The sequence below is a fragment of the Furipterus horrens genome, unplaced genomic scaffold (assembly GCF_987537825.1).
Source record: "Furipterus horrens unplaced genomic scaffold, mFurHor1.1.pri manual_scaffold_6, whole genome shotgun sequence".
Taxonomy (NCBI): Eukaryota; Metazoa; Chordata; class Mammalia; order Chiroptera; family Furipteridae; genus Furipterus; species Furipterus horrens.
In genome coordinates, this window is record NW_028327176.1 from 159,502,835 (window position 1) to 159,513,527 (window position 10,693).

General features: G+C 38.3%; 1 pseudogene; it reads right to left on the reverse strand.

Moving 5' to 3' along the window:
- Window positions 1-7,716: 7,716 nt before the first annotated feature.
- Window positions 7,717-9,872, reverse strand: LOC150007693 (cationic amino acid transporter 3 pseudogene; annotated as a pseudogene).
- Window positions 9,873-10,693: the final 821 nt, after the last annotated feature.

Sequence of the window (10,693 nt, forward strand, 5' to 3'; positions counted from 1 at the left end):
CGGCCCAGGCCAAGACCCCAACGACGCCCGCCCGAGAAAACACGGTGGTAATGGCCCTGCTTGCTAGTACTTTAATTCATAGTATTTTATGGACTTTTTTTACTCATTGCAGTTTCAGCTCTTTGTTCTGACATAACCTCTTGAACCCAATTTTTTAAATTTCTCATTTTTCTTATTCTTGTCTGAACAGAGAGATAACACAAGTTAAAAAATACATGGATGTTTGAGTTGAACTTGAATTTTAATTTGTGTATGTCATTCAGTACCTCTGTATGACTTAGTGTACAAATAATTTAATTGTTCTGAGACTGAAGAGTTTTAGGTCTAAACTATGAAACTAACCTTATAGAATTCTTGTAAGCATTAACTATTATATATTTTAAATACTTAGCAAGGTTATGGTGCATAATAGATATTCAATGATAAAGCTAAATACAAACAGCAGAAAGGGAGAATCTATTTTCCCAACATATAATACTTAAATAATAAAATTATAATATAAATGAGAGGTCACTTTTTATCTATTGTTTTAGAAGACAAATAAATACATATTTTTAAATCCAGTATGACAGAGGGCTGGAAAAACTGGAAGTCTCACAAATTGTTGGTGATAAGGTAAAGCAAATAGGAAAAGTCAGTAAATGGCAGCAGGCTGGGAATCCAGCAAAACAGTCTAAGCATCAGAGAGTGTTAGTTAAAACCAAGGTACAGGAAGAAGCATGTTGACACTAATCTGAAGACCATCTGAGTTCTCTTTAAATCAATGACTCCTCTCATTACAATGTGAATATGAATTACCAGGTGGTTTACTTAAAATGCAAATGATTGGATGAAGGCCCAACAAGCTCCCACAGGGATCCTCAGATCACATTTGAAATACCAAAGCTCAAGTACTTTCTGCTAAAGCAGTGCCTTACACAGAAGACGAGAGAACTCTCCACTCTGGTCCCCAATCCTGCTCTTTCCCACTAGGGACCAATAGCATACAAACTCAGAGCAGTTTTTCTGATGGCTCCATACTGTGTTTCAGAATCCAGCTCAACACAATGTTCCATCTTTTAGGTATGATTGTTCAGGTCTACTTGCGACATAAGTAAATACTAAGCCACTTTTCGCAATATCTTATGCTAGGGGTTCTCAGACCTGAATGGGCATCAGTCACCCAGAGACCTTGTTAAAAAAAAGAGATGGCTAGAGATAATACCCAGATTTTTTGATTCAATTAAGTCTGAGATGAGGCTAAAAATTAACACTTTTAACGAGTTCCTAAATGATACAGATACTATTGGTCAGGGACCACATTTCAAAACACTATTTTATGCAATAGTTTATATGCAAGAAAACCAAAATCCAAACAAGCAAGCTCATGTCAGTAAAAAGTTTTTTTAAAAGTTCAGATTAATGCAAAGGGATCATTATTTTTTATTTGAATAAGTTAAAGTGGAAAAACAGGTCCTTTTAATCCTTTCAGAAGAAAAAAAGAAATGGGATTGGAAACTTCAGAGTCAAGGGTGCTCCCTGGAAAATGTCCCACATTCAAGCTGAAAACAGAAGTGAGTAAAATAGCTTAATCACTTCTGAAGCAAGAGAAATATTAATTCATAAGATGTGTAAGCACAGCTCTTAAAATAACACGATAAGAATCAATCTTCTGAACTACAAAAGGAGGAAAATATCTGATATGTACCCATGTTAAAATATTTCATCACTATTTCTTTGGTAAGTCTTTAGATGAAGTACTCCAAATTTAAGCTAAAGCTTTATGTAATACGAGAAGAGAACTCTGTGATCTTTTTACCTTCCTCAAACATTAAGAGGACTAAAGCGTTAAAGTGATGATCAAGGAGAAGCAAATGTGGAAATTTTGGAAGTAGTAAGAGTTTATTTATTTAAAGTCTGTGTGTGTGATTCTTTGGACTGAAGCAGTGCTGCTGTTAGGAATAGTTAAGTTTTCCTGGCAAGGTTTATCCAGGGGAGGATTTGGAGAAGACAGTGAGCTTGGAAGTTGTCACTGTTCTACGATGAGTTTTAGAATACTTAACGTGAACATGAATAAGCTTCTGGACAGTTTTAATTCTTTCTGTTTCTAATGTTAACTGGATTAAAAATAAATCAAGCTTTTATCTAGTATGATTCACTACATAAATTAGACATTATCTGATTATAATATTTCCTCTTAGATTTAAAAACCTTAGATTTTGTTTAAATGAATTAACACTTTCCCTTGAGAAAACATCATTTATGTTGGAAAATATGAGGCCAAGTGAGACAATAATAATGACAAGATTGTCCTAAAAACTGCAATATATTTCAGAGGATATATTATAAATTTACTCTTTAAAAAGATCATCCTAAATTTAGAATAACTTTTCCCAAAGCAAGAACCAGGACCCAGGAAAGTCCTTTAAAGTTTTTAAAGTTTGATAATTTATTTTTTAGGTTTTTAAATATTAAGTTACTACATAACTATATAAAATTCAAAAAAATGCTGACAAGCATACAATTAAAAATAAAATTTTTCCAACCACTATTAGGGAGTTGATGGTTTCCTTTCTAGAATTTTATGTTGACTATCAATCAATTTATATTTGTGTATGTGTATACTTACATATCTCTCTATATAAATATATAGATGCCCTTTAAATAAAAATATAGAATATATTAATAAATTATACATTTAAGTTGTACCTTAATTTTTTTATATTTTAAATTCTAATATTGCAGAAATTTTTGAAATATTTATTCTACATCAAGATGTGTAATAGCAGTATTCATTTTAATAATGGTATTGAATTTCAAAATATAGACATACACTAATTTAATTCAATACTTTCCTTATCGATAGCTTTAAGTTGTTACCAGATTTTTGCTACTGCAAACGGTACTTCAATATACACTCTTATGAACACAACTTTTTACTTGTATAAGACAGTTTCCTAGAGGCAGCATTATTGGATCAAAGACTATATGCTTTTAAATTTTCACTTGATCATGCCAACTGTTGTATGAGGGATCTTGTACCAATTTATTCTTCCACCAACAATTGTGAGAACTCTGTTTTCCACATCCTCTCTCATACTGAATATTGTAAAAAAATTATTGTTTGCCAAACTACTGGGTGGAAAATGATATCTTATGATTTTTAAGTTCATAGTCATTTTGATTATTTGCAAAATTGAAGGAACAGTAAAGAATTCATCCTAGTAACAGTGAGGGGAAGAGGGAAATGGGGACGGCATAACATTCAGTTTTCGAAGTTTGTAAGTTAAGGTTAAGGCTTAGCCGGTGAAGCTCCACAAAAACTCCAAAAGACAGTGGCTTCAATACTATGTAAGTATTTTTCTCTTTCTCTCTCATGAAACTCTCTGGCTAGTCTGGGCTGGTGGGTCAGCTCTGCTCCATGTGGTCATTCAAGGACCCGGGTTTATAACATTTGCTACACCTAGTATAATATCCACACACCTATGTGGTGGAAGCTGGGTTCTGAATATCCACATTCGAGCTTGCATGAAGAAGAAAAAGAGAAAGTCCAGGGAAAATAATTTATTTTATTTAAATGCAGTATATATTGTACACATCATAAATCCTCACATTCCAATGTCTAGAATATAGTCAACTAGTCATACATAGCTACAAGGCAGGCTGAAATACATGGTCCCTAGCTAGACATCTATGCCTTAAAAACAAAAATAATAAGTTTTAGCCATTTTCTTGAGAGCTGCTTCTCAAAAAAAAATATTATAGTTGCTTTGTCCCCAGATTTTATGGGTCTGCTCTGTTTTTGCCAGAGGTTTCATAATAGCATCCCTAAGGACAGAGTAAAAAATGTTTCCCAGGTGAATAATTGCTCTCCTAGGAAACAGAGAATATATTAATTTTCTCAAATACAGATACCACTACTAGAATAGCAGCTATAATAAGACTAAGTTTTTGATAATCCATTCATTCTCCAAAACCATCTTTCCTGGAGCTGATTTCTTGGGTCCTTCTTCAGGGACTTCCTAGGTATGGAAATTGAATGGGAGACTACAAGAAGTAATGAATTCCCCCTTTGGCAACTCAAGTCAGATTTTTGTTTACCAGACATAGACTTTTTCCAATTATATAGATCAAGTAATACCTTGTCGGCTGCCCATCCACTTTATGCCAGGAAACAGTGTTATCAATTAGCTACAGCCACAGATTTCTGCAGGTCAAAACACTGGTTGTCATTCAATCTCTGTGGCCAATTATGGTAATTGCAACCACCTTTCTCTAAGGGTTAAGCACTACCACGTGGCCTTTTCCACTCCAGAATTGAACTTTTGCCACTGAAATGATAGATCCCAAGAAATAAGAGATCTTGATACAGGGATAACATCCTTCAACCTATATTTTCAGTTTGACAGAGACAGAAAATTCATGTTGAATTCTTAATTTCTTAGTGCCTCATAAATGTAGAAGAAAGGTGTGTAGGTTGTATATATAAATATACCTCAAGAGTCTCAATTGTCTAAACCTCTGGATTCCTTCTTCCACATTAGGGTAAGAAAGTTCTGACATTCTGACATCATGAAATGTTGGTTTTTATTGAATTCAGGCTTCCATAGTTAACAAAGAAAACTACCAGGGGTATTTAAAGCTACTCTATCTAGCACACTAAACTCAAAATGCTTGATGAGTTTGCCTAAATTGCCCTTACATTTTGTCTGTTTCAGCAAAACACCCTTAGAAATCAATTTTAAAAAGACCTTCTAAGTCTTAGGATGCATACTCTATCCCTTCTGAATATATGGGCATGAAAATGAAAGAAGATTGAAAGTAATGGAGCAGGAACGAAGAAAATGGCAAAACACACACACAAAAAACATGCATTTTGACATTCTTGAAACAAGTAATTTTAAAGACACTTTTTTAAAAAGAGAATTTATCACAATCTGAGATTATTTATTTACAAGCTTGTTATCTGTTTCACTTACTAGAATGTAAGGCTTTTAAGGGCAAAGATTTTGTTTATATTGTTTATTGATATCTCCCTTGTGCCAAGATCCATATACAACATATAGTAGATTCTCAAAGAATATTAATTAAATGAAAAAGTACAAAAAGTAATAAATGAGTGGGTCTGGATATAAGCACGCTCCTTTGGAAAATTGGAAGCATAGGATTGTATCTTGAAATATTAAATTTGTAAATGATTTTGAATACTATTTAACCTTTCCTGAATATTTCCAGGAAAGAGATATCAAACCACTTTTGAGTGGTTTGTTATGCAGCAGGTGAGAAAAAACCTTTGAGGTTGATGTCAGGAAAGGAGCGCAGAGAGAGCCTCTTTTATTAAAAGCTGAGAAAGCCATTAAAAAGAACCAAAGTTCCCTTTGCCTTCAATTCCAGCTCCTCTCAAACACTGGGTTAAATGATTATCATCATGTCATATTGCAATTTTCTTTTAGGGTGTCTACTAATGTGAATAGTGAGTAAAAGATACCTAGAGGCAAAGGAAGAGTTTAGCTATCTTAAAAGAGAATGAAGTGAAAGATGGAGGGTAGGCACAGATGGTCTGTGGTTCAGCCTTCATGAATCACCCTTTCCAATGAAATTCTGTGTGCATTTCAATTAGGTTTAAATGTTGGACATTCATTTACAGGGTACAATATAGCTGCTTTTGATATCCCAATCACGTGCCATGGAAAAGATAATATAGACTTGGAAAAAACTAAAAGAAAAAGACAACTTTCTTCTCTTGGGGAAAAAAAAAAATTCTGGAACATGCTGCCAGTGAATTGAAGCTTTGTTTTAGGTATCTTTTGCTTTCATCCTGCTATGAGAAGCTACATGGAAAAACTGATTCACTATTTTTAAAACTGGGGAATTAGAAAGTCACTGGCCAATGCTTTTATGGGTATAGAACCAATGAGAAATAAATTCCGTTCCATTCCTTTACTTCTGCCACTTCCCAGGAGAGGTGGCTCTAACTTAGCCTGACCTGCTGTCAGCTCAGGAAACTTCCACCCTGAGATTTTCCTAGCAGAGTCAAAATCAGTCATAGTCAGAAACAGATAAAGATTGTTTTTAGGAGAGTGCCTGAAACTGCATTTAAATTCTATCTTTAAAAATTGCAAAGTGCTTGCCTAATGATTTTCCATAATGTCATTTTTGAACTATTTTGGCATGTTCTATGAAGAGTACATACATTTACTGTTCAAAAATTAATAAAAAGACATTATATTTTTTGGAACAGAGTATCTTTTTGAGAAAGCAAAAATCCATCCCATTACACTGACGTTATCCAGCTTATTAGGGGTGACAGACTTAGGCTTGGGTAAACCGTGACCTGGCAGTACATGAAGAGAGAAAGAAGAATTTAAAACAGGCTGGGTCTCAAGCAAAATGATGATGTGGGTTCCAGGTGGAAGGAACACTGGGTGGGTGATAGAAATGTCTCCACTGCTTTTCTCCAGCTGAGTTCACAGTATATTTTCCAAAGACATTTGTGTGTGTGTGTATGTGTGTGTATGTGTGTGTGTGTTTGCATGCACACCATTCCAGACCTACTATAAGGAAAATTCCATGATCCATTCTTTCTCCCGTCATTTTTACCCCTGAATTCTGTAAGGTTGTTCAAGAATATCCAGTGACAAGAGTGTGTTGATTATGAAGGGAGGGGGAAAGGGGAAGGTGGAGATGGAAGAGGGTATAGGGGGAATAAATGTTAATTAAAAAATTAAAATATAAAATAAAAATAAAGTTCAGCGACAAATCTTGAGCACATCACTGTCCTTCCAAGGAGATGTCACTGAACAAAGCCACTAATGGAATTGTACATGTGTCATGAGAAAAATCCAAATACCAACTTAAAATATTTTGAAGCTACCTGGGTATTTGTTAAACATGTTCAGCAAGAGGAAATCCTTTGGTAATTCTGTATATGATGGTATTTTAATACTATAAAATATACCAGGAAAATCTTCAAAACATGTAAATATATATTTTTATTTCAGTTCATTAAAAACAGAACCTCACAAAAATCTCAATTTAACTGATTTTAGAGTTAAAAGTGTTAGAAATTACTGACTGAGTCACACATGGTTCCCATCAGAACATAATTGAGTATGGTCAGCCAAAACTTCACCCCAGGCTTTGGCTGGATAGCTCAGGTGGTTAGAACATCCTCCCAATACACCAAGGTTGTGGGTTCCATCCCTGGTCAGAGCACATACAAGAATCAACCAATGAATACATAAATAAGTGGAACAACAAATTGATGTGTCTCTCTTTCAAATCAATAAAAAACTCACCCCAAATTGTCCAGTGGTTTAAAAGTCATTGTGAACATGGTCAAAATTGTTAAACTAAAAAAAGAAAGTTTCACCCTATTTCACTTTTGATAATAGAATTTTTCTAGTTCTAATTATCTAAAGACAGATAACATTGCAGCTCTGGCCAGGTAGCTAAATTAGTTACAATGCCACGTCATCCCCATAGGCCAAGATTGTGGTTTCAATCCCCAGTCAGGGCACATACAAGAATCAACCAGTTAATGCATAAATAAGTGGAACAACAAATTGACCTCTCTCTCTCTCTCTTTCTCTCAAATCAATCAATAAATAAATTCTAAAAATAAAAATAAAAACAACTAACATTTCAAATAGTGACAAATGACAGATTACAAAATTACACATCCTACCTGGGAAACTTAGAAAGTAAATAGGAATTTTTTTTTTTCTAGATTCCTTTAATTTTTAAAAGCCAGTGAGCAGCTACAGATGCAATTAAAAAGGAGACAAGTTACAAAAAGGAGACAAGAAAGAGCAAAGACACACCCTTCATTCTACAAAGCAGAGTCTACTAGTGCTCCCCCAACAACACCCCGTTGAAAGCTTAGCTCCCCGTGCCCGTGCGTGTAGGAGTTCTCTCCATTCTTGTGTGGTTACACCAGACAGCATTCAGGCATGGCTGAGATCAAAGTTTACTGTTCGGGCCCTAGACTTGAGTGGGGGTCCATTACTCTTAACCTGTTCCAGGCTGTGCTGCATTCCATAGCCGAAGTAGATAGCAAACCCAACCAACATCCAGACTCCAAATCTGGCCCAGGTGCCAGCTGCCATCTGCATCATAAGGTAAAGGTTCACAAAGATGCTCATAAGTGGGAGGAGAGGCAAAGCAGGTACCTTGAAGTTAAGGGGAGTGGAGCTCTGTGGCTGCCTCCAGATGACCCCAGTGACACCCATAATGAATGTGAGGAGCAGTACAACCACAGCAATCCACACTGGATCTCCAGAAAACAGTGGGGCCGACCACTGCGCCAGCACCAGGCAAAGGACACTCAGCAGCACAGCAAGCAGCGAGGAACAAACATAGACAACTCGGCCGGAGAGTGCCGTGGGAGCAGAGTTGCGTGGACAAAACAGGGCCCGTAAGGTCAGCTTTTCTGTTCCTTGCGTGTCCTCCTGCAACTCCAGTTCATCTTCCTCGATCCTTGTCTCCTGGCCAGGCTGATAACTGAGAATGAGAACACAAATGGACACCAGGGAGTAAGCCAGCAGGGTCCCAATCGACATGAGGTCCACGAGGTCGGCGAGTTTAAAGAGGAACGCCATCAATGCTGCAGTAATGCCAGAGACCACAGTGGCTACGACCGGGGTGCGTGTGCCGCTGTGGATCTTGGCAAGGAAATGGAACAGGAGGCCATCCTCCGCCATTGCGTAGATCACCCGAGGCATGGGAAACATCGAGCCCAAGAGGCTGGTAGAAAGAGCACAGAGGGATCCAATCGCCACAGCATAGCGGGCAGGGGCCCATCCAACATGGAGAAATGCCTCAGGCAAGGGACTCTCAGGTTGAAGCTGATAATAAGGCATCATCAGCGTGAGAGCGGAGGAAACACCAAAATACGCCAAGAAGCAGACGGACAGTGAGATCACAATACCCAGCGGGATGGAACGCTGAGGATTCCGGGCCTCTTCCCCGGTGGTTGCGATACAGTCAAAACCAACAAATGCGTAGAAACAGGTAGCCGCTCCACGAAGAATCCCCTCAAAGCCGAAAGGCACAAATCCTCCAGAGCCCAGACGGCCCAAGCTGTGGGTATTATTGTACGTATCCACGGCCAGTTTGTAGTCCTCTTCTGTGAGCTTCCAGTTGTGCAGGTCCCCCTTGACGAAGCCAGAGACGATGACAAAACAGAGGACCAGAAGGTTCATCACTGTAAACACTTTGGTGACGAAGGCCGACTCGCTAGCCCCCAGAGCCAGCAATCCAGTGAGCAACAGCACAAGGCCCAAAGCAAAGAAGTCTGGATATTCTGCGAGGACATGGAGAAATTTCAGTGAGACGCTCCCCTGCAGGCTGTGAGAGATGTGCTTCCCAACCAGGTTGTCAAAAGCTGAGCTCCAGGCCCGGGCTGCGCTGGCCGTACCGATGACATAGGAGAGGATGAGGTTCCAGCCAGTGGTGAAGGCCCAGAGTTCACCCACAGTAACATAGCTGTAGAGATATGCAGAACCAGACCGGGGAACCCGGGCACCAAACTCTGCATAGCACAGCCCAGCCAACACAGAAGATAGAGCGGCCACCAAAAAGCAGATCACAATGGATGGTCCTGCTTTATCTCTGGCCACCTCGCCAGCCAGGACATACACGCCTGCACCCAATGTGCTGCCCACACCCAGGGCCACTAAATCCACGGTGCTCAGACATCTGGAAAGGCGAGTCTCAGCCATGCCTGGCTCCAGTGTACGTCTGCGTGCCAGCTTAAGTCCAAATCTGCGAAGTTTCTGCAGTAGCATTCTAGCTGGGATTGAAGAGGATGCTAGGATCAGGGAGCTGTTAGTCTTCAGCGAGGCTGAGTTAAGGCGAGTTGGTTTGGAGATGCCGAGTTCTCTAGCTCAGGCTTCAAAGCCGCTGCTTGGAATGTTTTTTTTAAAAGAAGATAAATAAGTTAAATCATCAGGCCTAAATGTTGTACTTAGTGAATTAAGTTTGTCAGATAATTTTTTTTTCTTGAATTGAAGCTAACTCAGTGGAAATTTCTGATAAAAATCACAGATTTGATAAAAATTATGAGTAATTTTGTTTCTATTTTTAGTTATGCTTTTTATGAAAAAAATAATAATTCAGGGACTTTCAGAGTCCCACTACTATTAGTCCTGATTTAATATAGGTCAATCACACAGAGATACTCAACACCTAGTCTGATATTGATTTAAAGGAGCTCTCAAGGTGCCTTCTCTCTTGTTATTGTTTTGGGACTAATTGTATATTTCAAGGGCAGAACAACTTCTGATTCTGTAAGTAAGAAGTTATTGGCATCCATTATTCTTTAATCTCTGTAGTCCTATTGTTGTAGGTAGAAATTAGGCTCTTCCCTGGGATCACAAGGAAGGAATTCTAAGGACCCACACACAGAAGACTGTGGTGTGGCAAGATAGTTTATTAATGTAGAAGGTTGCCTCTGTGTCCCCTCTCCATCTGTGTCACCATAGAAAAAGTCCAACCATGTCCTCAGCAAGGCTAAAAGAAAAGCCAGTGTCTAGAGTTTCTGTTTCATTTTAAAGTTCAGTCCCTTGGAGTCTGTGCCATCTGCCACAGGACCCAGTTGCTGCTAGACCCATATGTTTACATGCTCCTGGGTGCTTGAACACACGGGGAGAGTGCAGGTCATGAGAGGAAGATATATATATATATTAGAGAGAGAGAGAGAGAGAGAGAGAGA